The sequence below is a fragment of the Pongo abelii genome, chromosome 11, assembly GCF_028885655.2.
Source record: "Pongo abelii isolate AG06213 chromosome 11, NHGRI_mPonAbe1-v2.0_pri, whole genome shotgun sequence".
Taxonomy (NCBI): Eukaryota; Metazoa; Chordata; class Mammalia; order Primates; family Hominidae; genus Pongo; species Pongo abelii.
Window position 1 is genome coordinate 64,586,679 of NC_071996.2, and position 23,279 is coordinate 64,609,957.

General features: G+C 40.2%; 1 long non-coding RNA gene across 1 annotated transcript in view; it reads left to right on the forward strand.

Annotated features, from left to right (window-relative positions):
• Positions 1-10,676: 10,676 nt before the first annotated feature.
• LOC129058005 (uncharacterized) overlaps positions 10,677-23,279 on the forward strand; it is a 56,344-nt gene continuing 43,741 nt past the window's right edge. The window contains exon 1 of the long non-coding RNA XR_008522814.2: positions 10,677-10,768. This is a non-coding gene — a long non-coding RNA (uncharacterized LOC129058005). The remainder of the gene's footprint in view (positions 10,769-23,279) is intronic.

Consider the following 23,279-nt stretch of genomic DNA (forward strand, 5'->3'; position numbering starts at 1 on the left):
ACTGTTGTGGTGAACAGTTCCACACAGACTTAGCAGCTTCCCTCAGGTACCACCAGACAGCAGCTTTCCTTGAGACAGCTTTCCTCCCATATGCCTCTTGCTTCCTGCCCCACACTTCTCAGGTTCCATGGCTTTGGGTTCCAGTGAGGACCAGCTTGGCACTCATGCATGCACAGCCTGGAGGTGTGGGGAGATGAATGCCTACAAAGCCATCTCTGATGCAGGAGGTGAAAACTGATGAATCAATGCTTCCCCTTTTCATTATGTGGCAGCATTCTGAGACACATTTCAGAAGAATCCCGAGAAGGTCCTGTGGATTGAAAATCAGTCACCCATAATGGCAGCCAGTTTGTAAACACATCCTTTGATTGATTCTCCCTTTTTCTTGTTTCACTCTCCCAGGTCCTAACCCCTGCACTCTGGACTCATTTCCCAGACAAACTACCCACATGCAAGCCTTTATTTCAGGGTCTTCTTTCTGAGATCCAGACTACGCTAAAGTCCATGGAGCTGCTGGTGGGAATTCATATTATAGGTGCCCAAGGAACATTGTTCCAACTCAAGGCCAGCAATCAGGGGAAAGAGAGGGTGCCAGGAAAGCTAGGCTGGGACTCCTGTGACCTTAAGGCCCCAGTCTCTGTGTTCACCTGTATTGCATATCTGTCTGTTTCTGGCTGATGTGCTCATTAGTGGCATGGAAACTAGACAAGGTGGCTACCCTGTAAGGCACAAATGTGTTCTGTAAACTAGAACTTCAATATGATTTAAAATATGTAATGTGTGTGGTAATTCCCTTCCAAGGTGGACTCTAATGGTTCTTGTCTCCTCAAAGTCATGCCCTACAGTCCCCTTCCACAGTGGACAAGGTTTACTGGGTAATCAGTAGGATATTGCAGAAACAATATTGAGTGGTCTATTCAAGACTAGGTCATGAAGGATACTGTAGCCTCCACCTTGCTCTCTTGAATTCCCTGCTCTGGAAAAACCAGCTGCTAAGTCATGAGAGCATTCAAGAAGCCCTGTGGAGATGTCCATGTGGCAAAAAACCAAGGCCTCCTGCCCACAGCCAGCAACAACCCACCAGCTGTGTTAGTTTCCTATTGCTACTATAATGAATTACCACAAACTCAGTGGCTTAAAACAACACAAATTTATTATCTTACAGTTTTGGGGATCAGAAGTCTAAAATCAGTCTCACCAAGCTAGTCAAGGGGTTGGCAGGGCTTCTGGAGACTCTGAAGGGAGAATGTGTTTTCTTGCCTTTTTCAGTTTTTTGAGGTCACCTTCATTTCTTCCCTTGTATCACTCCAACCTTTTGCTTCTGCCTTCACATCTTCTACTACTCACCCTACTCCTCTTGCTTCCCTCTTAAAAGGATCCCCATGATTACATTGGGCCCACATGGATAGTCCAGGATAATCTTCCACCTCAATATCTTAATATAATCACACCCCAAGATCTTAATATAATCACACCTGCAAAAACCCTTTTAACATATTAACAAATTTTGGGGATTAGGACAGGGATGTCTTTAGTGTGGCTGTTATTCAGTCTACCACACTAACTGTGAGAGTGAACTACCTTGGAGGCAGACCTACCATCACCATCCAAGCCATCAGATGATTTGCAACCTCTGCTGACAACTGGACTGCAAAAATGCCCAGCTAAGCCATTCCTAAAGTCGTGATCCACAGAAACTTTGTGAGATGATACAAAGTTTGTATTATTTTGTTGTTTATTATAATAGTTTGTTTAATTATTTTGATTTTTATGATTGTCGTAAGCCATTCAATTGAGGGATGACTTGTTACCCAGCAATAGATAATACAAAATGGAAAAGTTTATTAATATTTAAAAGTCTATTTACATTTTCATAGGAAATTTTAATACTAGATTTATTAAGGAGGAAGTGACTTTTAGATTCTTTAGATTCTCAGATTCTATATTATAATTTTAGCTGTTGGAAATATTTGATTAGTTGTAAATAAATGAATTTACATTTTTACCTACTTAAAAGAATAAAGTTTTTATTGATGCCAAATTCTGAAAAATATAAAAAGAGATTTAAAAATCTTATTCTGGGCCTGGCATAGTGGTTTACACCTGCAATCCCAGTGCTTTGGGACGCCAAAGAGGGAGACTCCCTTAAGGCCAGGGGTTCAAGACCATTCTAGGAAACATAGTGAGACCCCATCCCCACAAAAAATTTTTGTTTAAAGTTAGCTAGGCATGGTGGTACATACCTGTAGTCCCAACTATTCACAAGGCTGAGGTGGGAGGATTGCTTGAGCTGGGGAGTTCAAGGCTGCAGTGAGCTGTGAGTGCACCGTTGCTCTCTAGCCTGGGCAACTGAGTGAGACTCTGTCTTAGAAAAAAAATAAGAATCTTATTCTGGGCTGATGAAGGGCAGTGAGGGAGAACAGGGAGTGACTGCTAATGACTATGGGTTTTCTTTTGGGGATGGTGAAAATGTCCTAAAATTAGATTGTGGTTAGGGCTACATAACTCTGTGATATCAAACTCATATTAAAAACTACTAAATTGCACAATGGACAAATTATATGACATATGAATTATATCTCAACAAAGCTGTTAAAAATCTTATGCAGGCATAACTAATCTGAAGTTAGAAGTCAGGATAATGGTTTCCCTGTTGAGGGGAGAAGTGACTAAGGAAGCACCAAGTGGGCTCTGATGAGAGTTTTATTTTATTTTATTTATTTTATTTTTGAGAGAGTCTCGCTCTGTCACACAGGCTGGAGGCTGGAGTGCAGTGGCACGATCTCAGCTCCCTGGAACCTCTGCCTCCCAGGTTCAAGCGATTCTTGTGCCTCAGCCTCCCAAGTAGCTGGGATTATAGGCACATGCCTCCATGCCTAGCTAGAGAGTTTTATAAAATATCTGGCTGCTGGCAACATGGATGTATTCATTCTGTGAAAATTATTAGGTACTTGCAATTTGCCTCTTCTTCTGTATGATTATTATTCTTCAATAAGTTTTACCTTTAAAAAATACACAAAAAAGCCGAAATGGCATTATGCAAATCCTAGTTCTCAGTGATGTGTGTAGGAGTACATAATAATCATTGTTCTATCAAACAATGAAGGACATGCATAGAAATGAAAATTGTGACAAGAACGATGACCTTCAGAGTAGGTTTACTCGCCATTTCTGTAGGCACGTTATTCTTTCCTAACAAAATAATTTATTTTTAAAACATGAGTATATTAATGTAGTATTTATAGAAACTTACCATTCTAATAGTTATTATTAGAAAAGCCATGTTTAGAAAGTACATGGAGGCACTTCATTTCAAAAATCTGGTATAAAGATTCTGTTCAAAGAAGCAAGCTCCCTTCATTTCTTACTGAAAATTTTGAAAAAATTTCATTTGGAAGTTTTACAAAAATTCAATATTTAGTATCCTCTCTCATGCATTGTATTGTGTTTTATCATAATATAATGGCATAATATAAAATAATGTAATAAATTTTGTACCAGTCCCCAGAAAACCTTTATGTTCATTCATGACTTGCCCATGACTAATATCATTTTATATGTTTATGAGATATTGAGAAATCTCTAGGACACGGTTTTCAAAATGTAGATGTCAAGAACTATGAAGTATCTGAGATTTAATCTTACTGCAAGCTAGTAGGTCAGCCTGGCACAGTCACAGATGCTGGCAGAAGCCATGAGATTCCTGTATCAGAGACAACAGTCTATTATTCACAACCATAGCAGTAGCCAGAGTACCATCAATTTTGCACTAAGTTCATGAAAGTCCGTTTCCCACATAGCAACATGAAAAGTATCAGGTGATATCTCCACATGCAATGGACTGTGTTATAGGAGAGGAACCCCAAGCTTTGGGAAACAGAATCTTTTATAACGGGTATTATAGTCTTTTTTTAAATAAACTTTGTCACACAGGGAGACATTACCTTTATTTTTACTTGACAGTAAACAAACCCGCCCTTTGCTCTGGAGGTAAGCATTGTCTGCATTCCCAAGGTTGTTCACTATATAAACATCCTTGAAAAGATAATCTCCATCAAAAACAGTGAGCGCCTATGCTGAAAGGCATACAGAAACATGAGAGATTAATGGAGAATTGTCTCCCAACAGTTGATGGGGAGTTCTAAAGGTCCCTGAGACCTTTACATGGGGAACCTATTAGGCCAAAACTTTTATAATTATGCTAAAATATCATTTTCAGTTTTCACTTTCATTCTTTCATGAATTTACAGTGGAGATTTTTAGAGGCTTACATGAAATGAAATGATGGCTATGTTTTTAAAATTTCTGTTCTAATTGCTAACACAGTAGATCTCAATAGACATGGCCCACATAAACAAAAGCTCTTTGAGATCTTCAGTATTTCTTAGGATGGCAAAGGAGTCCTGAGACCAAAAAGTTTGAGAACTGCTGCCTCAAGACAATCAACAAAGAGAGAAGACCTTGGAGTGCTGTTTGTATGAGACTCTCTCTCTGAGTGGGAAGGGGCCTCCGAGACAATTGTTTCCAGAGATTGAGGGTACTCTAAAGGGAAGGAGGGGAGGTCAATATTTCTTTCCTGAGCACACGCTTGCTTATGTAGTTGATTGCTGAACTGCTACTCTGCTAATCTGAGCAGAAAGAGCAGAAATTTGAAGAGAAATGACAGGGTGGTGTGAAGAGCCAACAATGCAATTGTGCACTCCTGCCCATTGGTGTGGGAAGGGTGCATGATTTTCCTGAGCCACTCAAATGCTTTATGCAATAATCAAGCTTCAGTCATCTTGCCAGCACCACTTCCCAAAGGGCCGTCCTCTGGATGAAGCTGCAAGAGACTGTGGGTTAGGTCACTGGGGAAAGGAGATGAGAGCCATGGACATTCTAGTAAGTGCTAGTATATGTTTAACTGAGTTTCCAAGAGAAAAAAGAAAGTAGACCAGAGTTGTAATTTTTGCTAATTTCTGTAGTGTAAATTTTCTCACCGTGGTCGATTTCAAGCTACCAATGGATTAACAACCAGCTCACAAAATTCCTGAAAATTTGGCAATTGGCTAATAGGAGCCAGTTTTAGTGTACAACTGGATAAAGAGATTGGAATAAGTGGAACTGGGACAGATATCCTATACCCAAAACAATGCTGTGAGTGGGTTCTCCCACAAGAACACACTGTGCCCCAAAGTGAATTTGCACTGTGTCCCCCCAAAGAGCTAGTGTCTGGACTTCTACCACATCAAGAAAGAGTAGCCCAAACAGAACCATGTGACAGCACTTATTAAGCAGGACTCAATTATCCCTTTACATAACTCCTATTCCTCCACCCACCCAGTCACCTAGACAGTGGGGACATCAAAAGAAAGTGAGGACCACACCTTTTCTGTCCTTCAGGTTTCAGGCCATGGGTCAAGCAGCATGAGCTCTGGGCAGAGGAGAGAACTCTATGAGAATGACGTTTTAACTGGATTAAAATAAATTAGGCTGGAAGTAACCTAAAAGTAACTGGTAAGGAAGGTTTATCCTAGCACAACTGAATGCAGCAAATTGGAGGAGAAAAAAAATGGTTTTAGGTTTGAACGCTTCCCAGTTCAAACTGTTTGATATACTAATTATGTGCATATTTTATTGATTTTAAGTTCATCATTGAAATAAACACCAACCAAAAAAAATCTCCTAGATAACAGAGAGAAAGACACTCTAAACAGACTGAAATGGAGAGGTAAGTTGTAGAAAAGAACTGTGGGATTGGCTGAGGCATGAGAGGAAGCTTCCTACTGTGTCCTGGGTCAGGTGCTATGGGGACAAATTTTCAGGCATGGCCATCAAAGTTTTGGTATTTTGGAATCAGGGAATCCCACTTTTCTAACATAGGCAATAACTAACGTGAAGAGGCCAGCACAGAGCAAAGGCTCAATATATGGTCTTCAGGGGCTTAATTCTTCCACTTACTATGTTTCTAAGATTTATCTGTACTCAGCTGTGTATAGCTGTAGTTCACTCATTTCCCTGATGTGTCCTCTATTGGGTGAATATATTATGATTATCTGTCTATCCTTTTTTTTTTTTTAGACAGAGTTTCGCTCTTGTTGCCCAGGCTGAAGTGCAATGGCACGATCTCGCCTCACTGCAACCTCTGCCTCCCAGGTTCAAGCGATTCTCCTGCCTCAGCCTCTCAAGTAACTGGGATTACAGGCATGTGCCACCACGCCCAGCTAATTTTGTGTTTTTAGTAGAGACAGGGTTTCTCCATGTTGGTCAGGCTGGTCTCGAACTCCCAACCTCAGGAGATCCGCTCACCTCAGCCTCCTAAAGTGCTGGGATTACAGGCATGACCACCGTCCCCGCCCTGTCTATTCTTTAGTTGATGGATATTTGTATTGGTTTCAGTTTTGTGTTATAATTTTTCATACTACTGTGAATATTGTTATGGTATATATGTCAGGGAAACTATGAGGAAGAAGACAGGTATTTAAAATGTTTTAACTCTGAAGTTGGTGGTGGACTTCATAAGGGTTTATTTTATTGGTATGCTTTATAGTTTTTATATATAAACACCTGTGGTCAGGAGTTTGAGACCAGCCTGACAAATATGGTGAAACCACGTCTCTACTAATAATACAAAAATTAGCCAGGCTTGGTGGTGTGTGCCTGTAGTCCTAGGTACTAGGGAGGCTGAGGCAGGAGAATTGCTTGAACCCGGGAGGTGGAGGTTGCAGTGAGCCGAGATCACGTCACTGACCCCAGCCTGGTGACAGGGCGAGACTCCATTTCAAAAAAAAAAAAAAGTATGTTATTTTGTATGTATCAAATACTACATTTTAAAAGAGAATAAGATAGTGCTGTGGAGAAAATAAGTAGAAAGGCAGAAAACAAAATATGATATTATGATATTACTTATATAAAGCTCTAAAACGAGCAAAACAATGTTATTATCACTAGCTTAGTACATTTCACATTATAAAACATATTCATTCATCAGCTTTAACTTAGTTTATTGTCCAGATAGGACTCTTCCAACTTCAGCCTCAATGTAAATTATGTCTTCCAAATTGAGGACAAGCAGCTAGAATCTACGGTCTACCTTAAAGTCTTCATTTTTACCAAGTATCATACTAGGATTCCATGCTTATTTGCCATCTTCCTATGGTAGAGTTTTGGAAAGCTTAAGTTCCAGAAATAAGTATAAAGATTAACTCCACTTTCCTTTTTTCTCAGGATGTTAGTTATACATGTTAGTTATATGATATATCATAATTTTTGTTATAAAAGCAATACATTTTCATTACAGTAAATTTGGAAAAGTATAAGGAAGGAAAAATCACCCACATCCCAACCATCTTAACTGTGTTCATGGGATTCTTTCTAGTCTTGTTTCTATGAGTGTATTTATACATGTACCTGTGTGTGTATATACATGTGTATTTTAACAAAGATTGGGGATGCTCTGCATACAGTGGTTACATGATCTGCTGTTTACTTAACTCGAATACTTTCCATTTACAAAGATTCTTTGAAAGCATAGTTTTCTTTTTTGTTTTTTTTGTTTTGTTTTGTTTTTGTTGTTGACTGTTTTTTAGATACATGGTCTCACTATTTTGCTCAGGCTGGTCTTGAACTCTTGAGCTCAAGTGATCCTCTTTCCTTGGCCTCCCAAAGTGCTAGGCTTACAGGTGTGAGCCACCATGACTGGCTGAAAGCATAGTTTTTAATTGCTGCCAAGTACTTAGTTGTATATAACATTTATAAATCCTCTTCAATAGTGATTTTAGTTACGTTTTTGTTATTTTGTTTTTAAATGTGTAATCACTTTGACAATCACATGGCGAAGGCTAAGCTAGTAGTCAGGACTACAACTCTGAATCCAATGTTTATTTAACTATTATAAATACTTGAGGTTAGGTACGAGGTTTGTTTGTCCTGGTTAGTCACTAAAGATGGTCCCTTAACAAACCACACTTACATTCATAGCCTTGGGTCATCTTCTCCCACAGTGAATCTGGGCTTGTCCTGTGTAGTCAATAGAATTCAGTGGAAGGGAGGCTGCATGACTTTGGGCTAGGTTGTAAAAAGCCTTGCAGCTTCTGGCTTGGTCTCTGTGCTCCAGAAAAGCTTGGAAGACATCTGACTACCTGAGGTTGCCTTGCTTAAGGAAGCCCAAGTTGGCCAGGTGCATGGGCCATATGCACAGAGAGAGAGAGACACAGAGAAAGAGAGAGAAATGGTCTAGACAGCTCCAGATGTTTCTAGCCATCCCAGCTGTGGGCACACAAAACAACTTGGATGTCCAGACCAGTCAAGCCTTCATATGCCTCTAGCCCCAACCACTATATCTTTGTCACTACATGAGCAATGCCAAGTGGGAACTGTCCAGCTGAGTCCAGTCAATTCACTGAAAGAGCATAATGAATTGTAGTTTTAAGGCATTGAGTTCTGAGGCGGTTTGTTACACAGAAACAGAAAATCAAAACACTGCTTCACTTCTATGTCTTCAGCACCTGGCATGGGGCTGGTGTACTTGGTATATTGTAAACACTTGAAAAACATTTGTTACATGAGTAAATAAACTTACAAGATTACTTACACACACAAATAATATGCGTATAATTGTGAAATTTCCTTATAATTAAAATGCTAAGAAAATAACTCACTTTCTAGTTTGTTATTTCTTGTTTTTCTCAGTTTCATTTTCCACTGGACTGACTGGGTCAATAAACATTGAGTTGGTATTTGTACAAACACAGTAGAGCCAAATGTCATAAATGGCTGAAATTTTTCCTTTCTTCAGAGAGTCCCACTTCTTTGATGAGACAGGCAATGTGTTACAGGAAGGCCCGGTGCAGAGTGGAGGCTCAGCGATTATTACCATTTCTTGTTGTTCAGACTTCTTGTTGCAGGAGCCTCAGTGTTCACACAACCACACTGCACAACTTCCAGGGAGATTTCTGCACATCTGAACCATCACCTGAAATAAAGAACGTTCTATGCCACTCAATATCAAAGTCTCTTTAGATGTTAGCTCAGGCCCTGAGATGGGCTCTGTCATGTTGGAGAGGGCACCCCTTCCACTCTGAACTTGTACCATCTTGCCCCAACCATTGAGAAATATGGCAAGCATAAGCAAACCTTAGAACTCCCACAAACAATTCCCATAAACGCAAATCTCATTCCGAGGGAAAATTTTAGTAGAAATTACAAGCACCAACTTGAGACTTCTATAAAAATGACATGAAACACATTGGAAAAGGTGGGCCTACGTAGGTTGCTGCCAAATTTCTAATTCACAAAGTGGTGCGCTCTTCTCAGGGTTGTTATGGAGGCCTGGCCACTTGCTGTGTACAATGGGAGATTCCTGGAGAGGCTCTTTCTCACTTTAACTTTTTTTCTAACTAATCTAATTCTGATTTCAGCTTTCAACTTTCAGTACTCAGATTATTCACTTTAAACGGGCAACCCATGGGCTCTCTTCTCTGTTCTCCCAGAAGCTGTGGGAGCTGAGTGGCTTTCCATAATACACACTACTTGGTCTCACCCTGAAGCAGAGAAGACTTTGCCTTGTACAACTTCAAAAGGCCCTTTGATAAGTTGTGTTTGGCTTCTTACTTAAATATAGAGCAATCCAGCTTATTATCACTTCCAGTTTGTTTTTAAAATAAATTCTTTCTTTATCACACCCTCAAATCCATCTAAAGAATGTCTAAGTTCTCTTTAAACAATTAAGAAAAGCCATCCAAGGTATTAGCTGCAGCAAGAGTGAGACTTGTGGTGTGATGCAATGTCTTACAGTGTCCCCTCCACTCCAGAGTCTTGTCCCTGAGTCTTAAAATTCAGAATATTCAGTTATCTGGCCACCTATGGGGTCTTACTGCATGCATGAGCCAGATCATGACAGGCTAATTCTGAGTGGTCAAACCCAGCAGGCTCCTTGGTGAAACAGTGGGCCAACCTGAATCATTTGCAATGAATGAAGAACTAGGTCAAACTCCAAAGCACCTGCGCTAATAGGGATACTCTGTCATCCACAGAATATTTATTGTTATTAAGCCTCATATTAGTGTTCCTTCATGTGTGGTTTGAGAAGTGCTGATTTAGACAAAACGGATTTAAACAATATTGTTAGTCTCCGCTTTAAAGATTCAGCTGAGTGTCAGCTGCTCCAGGGAGCCTTGTCTGACCCCAGAGCAGTATATTACACCACTATTGTGCAATGCAGTGCTGTAGTTACATGTCTCTGTTCCCCCACTGCATTGCTTTCTTCTGTTCTCCTTGAATACACTAATTACAAGTTTGGCTTTGAAGAGTTCGTGAATGGATGCATGCATGAATGAATGAATGAATGAAAGAGTGAATGCAGTGTCAGATGTGTAATATTGGAAGAGCATTCATTGGCCACAATGGTAGTTGTAGAACTCCAGAACTTCTCCTGAGTAATAGTGATAGTATTATCCCTTTTGCAAGGTTGTTGAGGAGTAAAACAATGAGATAATCTGTATTATTTTATTTAGCAAATGTATAATTGAGTGTCTCCTTGGAGCCAAATACTGTAAAAATATTCCAAAGTGCTTTAAAAATGATATTGTTTCTCTTTATTTTATAATAGAATTTGGTTGGCCAATTTCTCTAACTGTACATACACCACTAGGCAGGGTGGCTTTCCATTGTTCTCTAACATCCTGTTTTTAGACTTTCTAGCTAGGAATTCACATTTCCTCATAACTTACTTTTATTACTACTTTGTAATACTATAGCAGTATGAACGGTCCTGTAGGGAGCCTGAACTGTGAGTATTTTGATAACCTTTCTTTATGCTCATGCTTGGTTTAATTTGGACATGATTCAGGAAAAAGAAAAGAGAAAAAAAAACAGAAAAAACAACACTGCAGATTTGTTTTTTTTTAATAATTCAACATAATCCTTTAAGGATGCAATGCTATTTTATTTTAATTTTTTATTTTATTTTTTATTATGCTTAGTGTGTTTAATTAGAGTGGTTTGGATACAGAAAACAAGTTTGATAGAAACTTGAATTTAAGTTTGTTTGGCAATTGGATACCAAAAAGAAATGTAAGAAATATTTTCAAAATTTGAGAACATTTTGGTTCTTAAAAACTATGTATTATGTAAGTTAATGTTTCCATGGCTTTGAAATGGTACAGGCACTAATGTATGACTGAAAGGAAAACTTAGAGAAAAAGGCATCTTCACTTAGGAACAGCTGAATTTGGGAACTAACAAGAGCAAAGCAAATAATTCAGTAAGTTGTTGCATGGAATAAATTTACTATGGTAAAAACACCATTTACTTTGAGAACATTCCGATATTTTTCAAAATAACTCATAACATCATTTTGTATAATGGATGAGTTTCTTTTAGTGGTCATGGTTTCATAATTTGTAAAACCTAAGAAATGTCTAACCTTCTAGTTAGTTTTCATTTTTGTACTTCTTTTAGAAGTACACAATTCTATGCTATGACATATTAATTTGCTATGGGTTGAGTGTGTTAAATTCCAAGAGATATGGCTTCCAAAGACACTCAAATAAGCAGGCAGAAAGGACAGAGTCGTTGAATCCCAACAGTTATTTAAGTCTAATGGAGCGTATGCGATCACAGCTTGGATTGTGGTTCTGAACCAATGAAAAGGTTGAGTTTCAAAACTATGAAGTTTGAGCCTCAGACTCATTTTCATAGAAACCCTGATGTAAATGATACATAAATTCCCAATTTAATGGGTATGGTTGCTGGAAGGGTAAACCCAAATCTGAAGTTGGGGACCTGTCTCATTGGTGATGACTGTACTTGAAGGGTTGCTTGTGGTATTGAGTGAGTGGTCTCCGTGGTCCTCATGGAGCTGCACAGCCTCGTGTGGAGGATCATGAAGGTTCGATACTGGAAAAGGTATCTAAGGCAGCAGCTGCTTCAGGCAGCAAAAGGCTGCAGAGGGAGAGTTTTGGGTTCTGTTGCTAGGGTGTTGTGGTGGTTGTAGTCCAGAGACCTGGAGCAACACTGGGGAGGACTCAGATGGTATTAGAAGACATGCTTGTGGGAGATGCTGCCATGTCAGAGTCAGGGCAGGTGTGACTGGTCTGCATATCCTTCATAAGTCCTGTCTCTAAGTCATGCATTTCTAGTTACTTGGCTGAGTAACAAATGACCCCAAATCTAGAGGTGCAAAACAACCTTTTATTATGTTCATGGATTCTTTGGACAGGGCACAGGGAGGGCAGGTTTTTTGTGTGAGGCCAGGAGCTGTATCCAGAAAACTCAAAGGCTGGGGCTGGAATCATCTGAATGCTTGCTCACTCACATGTCTGGGGGGTGCTTCTGGCTGTTGCTGAGGGTATTTCTAGGACTATTGCTGTGGACTGAATGTTCGTGTCTCCCACAGATTCATATGTTCAAATCTAATCCACAGTGGGATGGCATTTGGAGGTGGAGCCTCTGGCATGTCATTAGGTCAGGAGCAAGGAACACTCATTAATGGGGTTAGTGCCCTTATAAGAAGAGGTCAGAGAGCTAGCTCATCCTCTTTCTACCATCTGAGGACACAGCCAAATGTGGCTGTCTGTAAACCAATAAGAGATCCCTCACTGAAACCTGACCCTGCTAGCACCATGATCTTGGAATTTCAGCCTCCAGAACTGTAGGAATAAATGTTTGTTGTTTGAGACACCCAGTTATGGTATTTTGTTAGAGCTGTCCAAGTTGACTAAGCAGCTGTCAAGTGGAATAGCTACGCATAACTCTTCCATTTGGGCTGGGCTTCCTGTCAACATGGTGGCTGATTTTCAAAGGTAAGCATCTTAAACAGGGCTTGCTTTATGGGTTTGTGTCCTGTGTAGGTATACAAGACTCACACACAGAAGAGGGCTCTGTGCTTGCCACTGTTTTGAAAGTCTTAATTTTGAATAAGAGGCTGCTCATTTTCATTTTCTCCTGGGTTCCACAAATTTTATCACTGGTCCAGATTATGACAGAGAGAGAGAGAGAGAGAGGAGAAAGATAGAAGGGGGTGGGGAGAGGAACTAGTCAGAAGCTATATTGCCTTCTTTTACTTCATCTAGGAAGTCGGGCAGCATCACATCTACTACATTGTGTTTGTTAGAAGCAAGTCATTGAGGTGTCCCATATTCAAAGGGGAGAGAATAGATTCCACTGCTTGATGGAAGGATGTCAAGGTTCTGGGAGAGTATGTGGGAACATAAATATTGCTATGGCCATTTTTGGAAAATACAATCTGCCACACATGCTCTGCATATATTTCTACAGGTGCCACCTACTGGGTTAGTTTTTATTTTGTTTCTTGTGTAATAGAGTGTTAAAATTAAAGTTAGAGACTGAGACACCAAGATAGAATTAATGTGATATTCCAAAGCCAGATCACAGTATGTGAAATTTACATTCCATGACTTGAATCCCCTCAACCACTTTCAGAATGGAAAGAGTTGACGTAAAGGAGAATTTTGAAATGATGTATTTGGAAAGATCAGTTGCTCCATTCAGGTTTACCCCATGTTTAGTAAGAGAGACCTCCAAGAGTTCATTTGGAAAGTTTTGAATCACCTTCCTTGAAGTTAGGAGCAGCTTAAGCTGTAAAAATTCAAAGAGGGTAATGGCAAGAGGATAAGGCATTATCTTTATTTTTTATTAAAAATCTTGTATGTTATTAAAAGTTTGTATTTATTTTTTGTTTAACTTAATAGCTTTATTTTTATTAAAATTAGCATTTTTGTTTTCTTTCTTTCTTTATTTTTTGAGACAGAGTTTTTGCTCTGTTGCCCAGCCTGAGGTGTGGTGGCACGATCTCAGCTCATTGCAACTTCCTTCTCCCAGAAGCGATTGATTCTCCTGCCTCAGCCTCCCGAGTAGCTGGGATTACAAGTGAGCACCACTACTCCCAGCTAATTTTTTTTGTATTTTTAGTAGAGATGAGGTTGTCTCCATGTTGAGCAGGCTGGTCTCAAACTCCTGACCTCAAGTGATCTCCCCGCCTCGGCTTCCCAAAGTGCTGGGAATACAGGTATGAACCACTGCACCCAGCCTAAAATTAGTGTTTTTAAAAGGTGATTTAATCAGTAAGGTATTTATTATTACCATATAAAACAGACCTAGATAAGGGCCTCCATGGTTAGGGAAATTTGTAATTTGTAGGCTCAGCAGATACAACATAAGGGTGATAGCAGATTTGACCACATCTACAAAAAATATGCATCTTTCCAAGAAGCCCAGACTGGGCACCCCTCGAGGCCCCTTGGCCATTGCCAAGCCTTCTCAGAGGTGATGGGAAGGAATCCATTCTAATGGGCCCAGGACAATCCTGAATCCTCTCCAGAAAAGGGGAAGGGAGGCCAGCGAGCTGCTTTGCCTATGCACATGGAGATGACTTTCACAAATATTGAGTTCAGGCAGGATGGAAAGCTTATACCTTCAGATTTCAAAGGCAAAGGAATATTTTCTGTGGACCAGCTATGTGTGGGGTGATTGGGCAAGTGAGTCGGTGTGGGTTTTTTATGAATTTGTACAAGGTCCCTAGATGGTTGAAGGGCCAGAAGCCAGAAGTTGAAGTGAATATCAGATAATTAAGGGCTGCAGGACTCATGAGTAATCCCTGACTAACCATTCTGGTTTGCCTGGATCTCAGAAGTTTCACAAGATGTGGGACCTTTAGGCTAAAATGGGAATATTCGGGACAAGCTGGGATGGTTGGTCACCCTACCTACCTTGGACCGCCCATAATAGGATGCATTAACCCAGGACAGGACTGCAGGGCGGGGGCCCACCAGGGACTCTACAGGATGCCCGTGAAAGTGCCCATGAAAGAAAGACTCATCTGCAAACATTTGCCAGGCCTGGAAAGCCCGAAGCCAGTACAAGAAGGACATTTCCTGGCCCTTTACCATGTCTCTCTTCTAGCTCTGGCCTTAACCCAGAAACTGGCTAGCAAGCTGCGGGGAGGGCATCAGAAGGGAGGAGGGAAAGCACTAGGTGAGGAATAGAGAATAAGCCATCCACAGTGGAGCAGCCAAGGAACAGGGACAGGAAAAGGTTTAGTGCTAAATCAGTTTCAGTTTCTGGTTATGTAAGATGTTCTGATTACTGAATTCCACTCACTTGTTACTAAAGGGATTGTAGGATGTTCTTGTCCTCACATACACACCCAAGAGTATCTAGAAAAGTCCCGGGATGCACCTGAATGTTCAACTGGGGCAAGGGAAGGTTAACTCCACTGAACATGTGAAAGGGAGTGCTGTGATTTCACAATGGGCCATGCTTGTTCAATATACTTCTTATACTTGAAATTTCAAAAATCCTGCTCCAACGAGAGTGACAAATGGCAGGTCAAGGAAATAACTTGTTTATTCCTCTACTTTGTAAGGATTATGCACTTTCCATGGGCTGTTTAAAATTCCTCAAATGATGAATTTAAGTTAAATAGGGAAAAAATCTATCTTTCCCATCTCTCGCTCAGTCTCCAATGGCTATCAAACATCAAATATTTTCCTCTTCCCTAGGCTGGAGGCCTAACAACTCTGGGAACTAAACATCAGATTTTCCACAGAGAATTGTGAGTTCATTTATTCTTTGGGATGATTGTCAGATATTACTTGTCTTCCTCTACCTCCACTGTACCCCCTCAATCAGGTGAACCCACCTGCTATGGCTACCTGTCTCAGCTCAGCTCAGCCCAGCTCATCTCCTTCTACTGGGATCCTGGCCTTCATAAAGTGCCGCCTTCACAGACGCTGGCTTGTCAGTGTTGCTACTTATTTCCACCCAGCCCTGTGCCATCCACACCTGGCACCCAGTCTCAAGACCTGATGCTGATTCTCAGGTCTCTCTGGACCAAGCCATCAGATGCTTCTGACTCAGTTGCCCAGGATTTCTGTGTTAGAAAGAAACTGCCTGGGAACTGCTTCTTGATTTTTCTGGATCAGGCTTCTAGTCCCAACTCTGTTAAAATTCCTGGTATAATCTTAGACAGTTGTTTTAATCTCTGCAAAACTCAGTTTCTTCATCTATATAATTAGGATAACAATAGTTGAGTTGCCTAGGGATACTGTGAAGAAATCAATTAATAGATGTGAAAACACTTTGTAAAAGTTAGACAGTAAATATATGCATGGTAGTACATATATATGCATCAGTACAATCTGGTTACCACGCTGAAGTTGGGATTTTTGATATTATTGCTCTTATCTTTACCCTTCCCTGTCATTGCTGCATCTCTTGGCTTTTTGCTTAGATCCTTGATCTTCAGGACCTGATGTGCTGAACGTCAATACCCATCTGCTCACTGAGATGATCTTACCAGGCTCAATGTCTTCCTGTCGCGTCATGCAAAGGTCATTTTCTCGCTCTCTTTCAGTCCCAAGTGAGCCACCTGAGCCTTCTCTCTTCAACTGCTTTTCTTTCTGACCTAATCTCCTAATGAATACGGAGATCTGTGCAATTCCAACCAACACTCTGCTCTTTTCTTCCTTCATAGCTGTCACACAGAGGAAACCCAAGACAGCAACATATTCTGGAAGCCAGATGAGGAGAGTTTTTAAGAGGGAGAGAGTGAAAAATTCTGTCAAATGTCAAATTCTTTGCAAGGAAGATGAAGCCTGAGAATTGAGCATTGGATTTAGCAATGTGGAAGTTACTGGTGAGCTTGATAGGAGCAAATTGGGGGAAAAAATGAAATAAATTTCAATTAGAGTAGGTTCAACAGAGAGCAGGAAGAGCTAAATTAGAGGCAATGATAAACAGCTCTTTCAAAGAGCTGTGTTTTGTTTTGTTACTTTTTTTCTTAAGGTAAGGAAAAGAATGGGCATTAGCTACAAAGACAATAGGATGATGAAAGGTTTTACCAGACAATACAGACAAAAAAGGGAGGATACACTGATGAGAGAGGAGAGAAGAAAATGGCTGGAACAATGACTTGAGTAGGTTAGAGCAGAGGGGATCCAGGGCTGTACTGGAGGGGCTGGCCTTCAGAAATGGGGATGGCTCAACTATATCGCAGGAAGAGAGCTGGAACATGTGTACACGCATGTATCAGGGGAGGACATGGAGGGTGTCTTCTGATGGCTTTAGTTTTCTTAGTTACACAGGAAGCAAAGCCATCAGCTGGGAATGAGGATGGAGGAGGAGGTGTTGGAATCTGAGAAGAGAGAAGGTAAGAAATAACCACATAGGAGAGTAGAACAGTAAATTATCTAGGGAAACACAATACAATTGCTAGGCAGTGTTAATCACCCTGGTAATGTCAATGATCATGAATCTATATTGATGGCATTAGTGGATTTTTCTCTAGATATATTCATTTGTGTGAGTGTAGTCACAGTGTAGGCAGAATGTCAAATTTAACTAGGGTTTGGCTTTATCCAAGAGAGTTTGATGAACAAGAGTAAGGCAGAGAAGCTGGGGGCAAATTTAAGGGAGTGATTATAATGAGTGACCATGAAATTTAAGCAAGATAATGAGGAAGTAAGTGAGGCTGCAAGGAAAATCAGCAGGATCAATAGACTGAAGACGGCAGGATGGATTTAGCCAAGTGACTAATTAGGGAAGAGAGTTCCAGGCAGATTGTAGTTGTTTGTGAGGTTGGGGGACTATTGGAATTGGGGTTCAGGAAATGAGTTGAAAAATAGCAGTTATTGACCAGAATAGTAAGCTGCTTAAAATTGATGTTATGGAGGGTTTGCAGTTATGGTAAAAGTACAAGTGTTTATCCATGGGAATGAGTGGCCAAGGTAAAGAGGAGAACAAGATCTCTAGAAGTGGGGAGGCCAAGGAACTGAGAGAACAGACATTGGAAAGGATCATCTATAGGGATACTGAACTCACTAATAAGTAGGAGAGAATTAGAGGTAGACAAAGTGAAACATAAGTTAATTATCTCCAAAGATTAACAAGGAGTAACCAGGAAGTGCTGGTGATATATGGTGGCACGAGGGTAGAGATGACCTCAACAAACCCAGTCACTTCCAGAATGCATACAGATCTGGCTTAAAATGTTCTGGTCAGGCCGGGCGCGGTGGCTCATGCCTGTAATCCCAGCACTTTGGGAGGCCGAAGCAGGCGAATCACGAGGTCAGGAGACCATCCTGGCTAACACGGTGAAACTCTGTTTCTACTAAAAATACAAAAAAATTAGCCGGACATGGTGGCGGGCACCTGTATCCCAGCTTACTCAGGAGGCTGAGGCAGGAGAATGGAGTGAACCCGGGAGGCGGAGCTTGCAGTGAGCCGAGATCGCGCCACTGCACTCCAGCCTTGGCGACAGAGAGACTCCGTCTCAAAAAAAAAGAAAGTTCTGGTCATTCCACACAAGCAAGTGGGTAATGAGGGACCATTGTTTCATGCTAGTGTTCTTATTCTCGCCATTATTCTTTTTCAGTTTTAATTGAGCTCGTGAATATTAGAGAAGAAAGAAAAAAAGGAAAGAATGTGGAGTGATGATAATTCAGTTAGTTTAATCCAGCTCAGTAATTAGTTTCAAAGTGTGGTTTGGGAACCCCTGGGGTTCCCTAAGACCTTTTTTCAGGTCATAACTATTCTCCTAATGATACTAAGATGTCATTTGCTGTTTTTGCTCTTTTTGTCTTGGGAGTGTACAGTGAAGTTTTCCAGAGGCTAGATAACTTATGATAGCAAAATATGATAATAAATACTGAGTACAGAAGCAAACATGAGAATCCACCTGTCTTCTATTAAGTCATGTAAAACAATGCCATTTTTCTTGTTATTTTTTCTGTTTTGGAATACACAATCTTTTTCATAAAAATTATTATTTATGTTAACTTGTAATGGAACTATTCTTTTAACATAAATCAATAAAATGAATATTTGGGACTTTCTCTTTAATTTTGGATATGTTAAATGTTAATAGATATAGCCTGCATAAACAAAAGTCCTTTGGGGATAGCCAATTTTTAAGAGGGGCCTGGAGACCAGAAAGTTTGAGAAGCTCTGATTTTTGTCACTTACTAGAAGGCAAAGACTGGGAAGTCTGAGAGGTTGGACATATCGAGAGAAGTGGAGGTGAAGGGTCCTGCATAAACAAACACTTCTAACCACTGTGACCTGCAACATGTTATAACATCAACTCCCTGAGGCTCTAGCAGGGGACATGCACAGGTCATAAAGTTTCTCTCCTAGCTATGGAAGTTCTCCTTACTTTGAATATCACTAGATGTATTTATTGAATTAGTAATTGTTATGAAAAATTGAGCAATAAATCAATCTGTATAAGAAAATGGTATATCTTTGAAATTTCCATAAAGCTCAACTGTTTTAAAGGTTTAGAAGTTTGCCTTTCTTTTTTGATTATGAAAGTAATACATGTCAGTATAGAAAATGTAAAAAATTCTGAAAAGCTCCCAGAGAGAATAAGTTAGCTTACTACCTGTTTTCTTCTGTCTCTATTTTTTAAACAAATATGTTACCATGCTGTATATATCATTTGAAATCATTATGTTTAATGGAGAAAAATATCCCATTTGAATTATATAATAATAAATTTAGCCAATCTACCTATAGTTAGATGTGAAAATGTTCCCCTCCATTTTTTTCATCTTTTATAATGTATGTTTGAATATGCTTCTCTCTATATCTCTATATATTACTTTATTCTGCACATGCACACACACACACACACACACACACACACCCCAAAAACTATGTATATGCAGTTGTCTACATCACTGTTTCAAAGCATTCATTTTGCTGAAGGAAATAAATACTGCAAAGTTGGAGCTTCCTTCCAAATTGACTTATATCTATTGTTATTGCTATTGTTAAATTTATTAGCAATTCCAATACAAGTGCCATTGTAGAATTTTTTTTTAAAAAACTGATTAAATAAACCTAAATTTCATTTGGATAAATTAATGGATAAAAAATATTTTGAAAACAAAGACATAATTGAAGATAAATAGTGGTGACAGCCGGCTTTAGAAAGTATTGTAAAACAAAAATAATTAAAACAGCATGGTTTTATAGTAAGGATTGACAGATAAAGGAAAGAAATTCCTAGGAAATATTGTCCAGCACACTTAAAAATGTAGTATATGGTTAAAGGCAGTATCACAAATAAGTAGTGTCACTAATGAATATTCAATAACTAGTGCAAAAATATCAATAACTCTGTGGAAAGCAATAAACAAAAACAAAAACGAAAATCCCATTTAAGTTATTGAGATAATTAGAATAAAAGATGTATGGTGCCATCTAGTGGTTAAACATGTAATTGCATACATACTCTTCTATGTAGAGTCTAATGGCAGAAATTTAAACCTGATGGAGAATTGAAGGGAGGTAAATTATTCATTAATAAAAAGGTTTACATCTCACACTTCAGCACTAATTTAAGAAAATATTTTTAAATACTGACTGTTTCCGAGAATATTATAAACGGTAGCCTATATAGTGATCCCGCATGAACATACAAGAAATTGCAGTTCCAGACATTCACATAAACAAGCATGCCAACCTGTCAGACTTTTTTTTAGTAACACAATGAAACAAAAGAACAATTTGAGTAAAAGCATGCTGATTGGAAATTCATACATGAGAGCAGAGCCTGCCAGCAGTTATAGTTTTGAATAAAGAACACCAGGGGAGCAACCTGTCCTCTGGCCCACGGGGACTAATGGAGGGCCGGAGCTTGCCCTGGGCCAGTGGCCAGTGCGGTTGGGTAGTTCCTGGTCTCAATGGAGACCGCACATCTCCCAGCTGACCTCAGGTACAAGCTATACACACGCAGCCATCTCCACACTGGGTCTGTGCCTCCCGTCTTCCCACCCATCAGTCCATGGAGGTTGCTGCAAGGATACATGGCTAATCTAGAAAGCAGCCCTGGCTTCCATCTCTGGGAACGCACTCTCCTTCCCAGTCAGTGGCTGCAGCAGCAGCTGCCCTGTTGGAATGCACAGAGCTTCCTGGCCCCAGCTCCTTGGTCCGGAGATGAGCTCCTAGACTAAAGCTGGGCCTATAAGTCTTCTTCCTTGGAATTTTGAATTTGGAAACAAGAGAATTGGGCCAGTCTATCTCTGGATTGTCAAGACTGGGAGCTTAAAACTCAGAAGCTTTGGGTGTCCATTAGTGTAAGCTGGAGAAACAGAAAGAGCAAGTGGAGAGGAAGAAGCCCAAAGAAGCAGCAGCGGGCGATGAATGAGGCAGCACCACTGTGCTCCCCCTCCCTAGCTCTGTTGCTTCGCTCCTTTTGGATGCTCAGTTACTCCTTGGATTCCTTGGATTCCCAGTATTCCTCAGATAAGCCTTTCCTTTTGCTGAAGCAAATGTAAATGTTTTTCTGTCCTCTACATTTAAAAGTGTGCTAATAAATCTTTTGAAAGGACAAATCTGATCTGCTGCTCATTACCTGCACATCAAGTGAAAATTCTTTAACGTGGCTTTTGAGGCCTCTCATGACATCTGAAGCCTCATCTCTGACTTGCCCTTGCTTTCTCCCTTCTCCCAGCCCCCTCACTCCTCTCTGTCCTCCATGCTACAGCCACATTCCAATGCTTCTCATCTTCCATGCTGCTGCATTCTACTAGCTTCTCACCACACTGTTCCCTCTCCATGAAATACTTCTCCACCACTCCTCCTCCCCCAGAAGCACTGAATCATCCTTCAGATCCCAGCTTAGGCATTATTTCCTCCCAAAATCCTCTTAGGTCCCCTAAGACTGGGTTGTTTGCTCTTCATATGCTATCCCATAGCAACTTGTTCGTAACTGTGTTATAGCTTTTATTTCTTGGCATCAAAATGGCCTGTTTATTTGGAGGAGACACTAAGCTCTGTGAGGGAAGAACAGTATTTGCCTCACTGTTGTACCCCCCCACCCCGCAATGCTTTGTACTTTACCTAGAATACAGTTTGCGCCCAAATATTTGTTCAATAAACAAACGAATATATACAGAGAACCATGTCTCTTATCTAAGTGAGAACAACTGAGGCCCAAGTGTGCTGTAAACTTTTTTTCAGGAAAGTGTCCAATCAGCCTCATTTCTGCTTAGACTAGGGTCTGTAAATCTCTAATAACATTTTTGAGAGCTGCTGTCTCAGGCTTCACAATCAGACAAATGCTTTTAATGTATGCAACTTTCTCTTATGCTAAATCAGAGCGAAATGCACATGAATCGATATAAGGATTATCTGCATTTTGTGGACATGGGTGGTCCAGACACCCACAAGGAGATAAATAAATGTTTGAGGTGGGTCCTTCAATGATTTTTACAACGGATGCCAATTTGGCAAGCTTGACTGGGCCCTACCAGTGTGAGGAACCATGATTTTGGTATGATGTTGGGGAATTTGTGGCTTCCATCTGCTGGTTATCTCACAAAATGTAGAGCTGAGAAAAATCACATACTGATTAAATCATAGAATCCCACACTTGGAAGGGACTTCATGAGATGATCTGGGCCCGCCTCCTGAAGGTCAATGCATAAATCATCTTGTGCAGATGGCTGTTTATACTATTTTTAAAGCTCTTTAAGGATGGAGATTACACAGCTTCCCTTGGTAGTCTGATCTTCATGGTCAAGAACTTCCTTTTTTAAAAGCCCAGCTCCTCACTGCAGTTTGGCTCATTTCCTCTTTTTGTCAGCTCTCTGTGAACATGGAGAACACATGATCAACCTTTCCTGCTAATTATCTCTGGCTCACACCTGTACTCTAGCAATTAATTATTAGGATTTATGCTATTTTTCCCCTCCCAAGCTACACAGTTGCAATTCCTTAATTTTTTTCAGAAGACTTATTTTTTTCCTCCTCAATTACTTTTGTAATTTATACTTTTTCTCCTTAGAGTCTGTCCCATAGCTTATTATATAAAACTAGTAATAGCAGCTCTCCTCAAGTCCTAATCAGCTGTAAATAAACAGCAAAGCTTGCATCTTATCTTACTCCAGTATCATATTTGCTGTTTAGATCACAGCACTTCCTTTTTGTTTGTGGTGTAGATTAGGTTCCACAATAAACTTCAAGCCTTTTACTGTCAAACTGCTACTTTCTACATGTCATATCTGTGTAATTTGCCTTTGTTTTTTTGATAGACTGAGTAATGCTCCCCCACCCCAAAGATGTCTGTGTCCTGGTCCCCAGGACTGTGAATATGTTACCTTGCCTGGCAAAAGGGACTTTGCAGATGTGAGTAAGGACCTTGAGATGGGGAGAGTATCCGGAATTATTCAGGTGGGCCCAATGTAATCACAGGGGTCCTTATCAAACGGAGGCCTGGAGGATCTAGGTAGGAGAGAAAAGATGGCCGCAGAGATGAGAGTGATGGGCTTTGA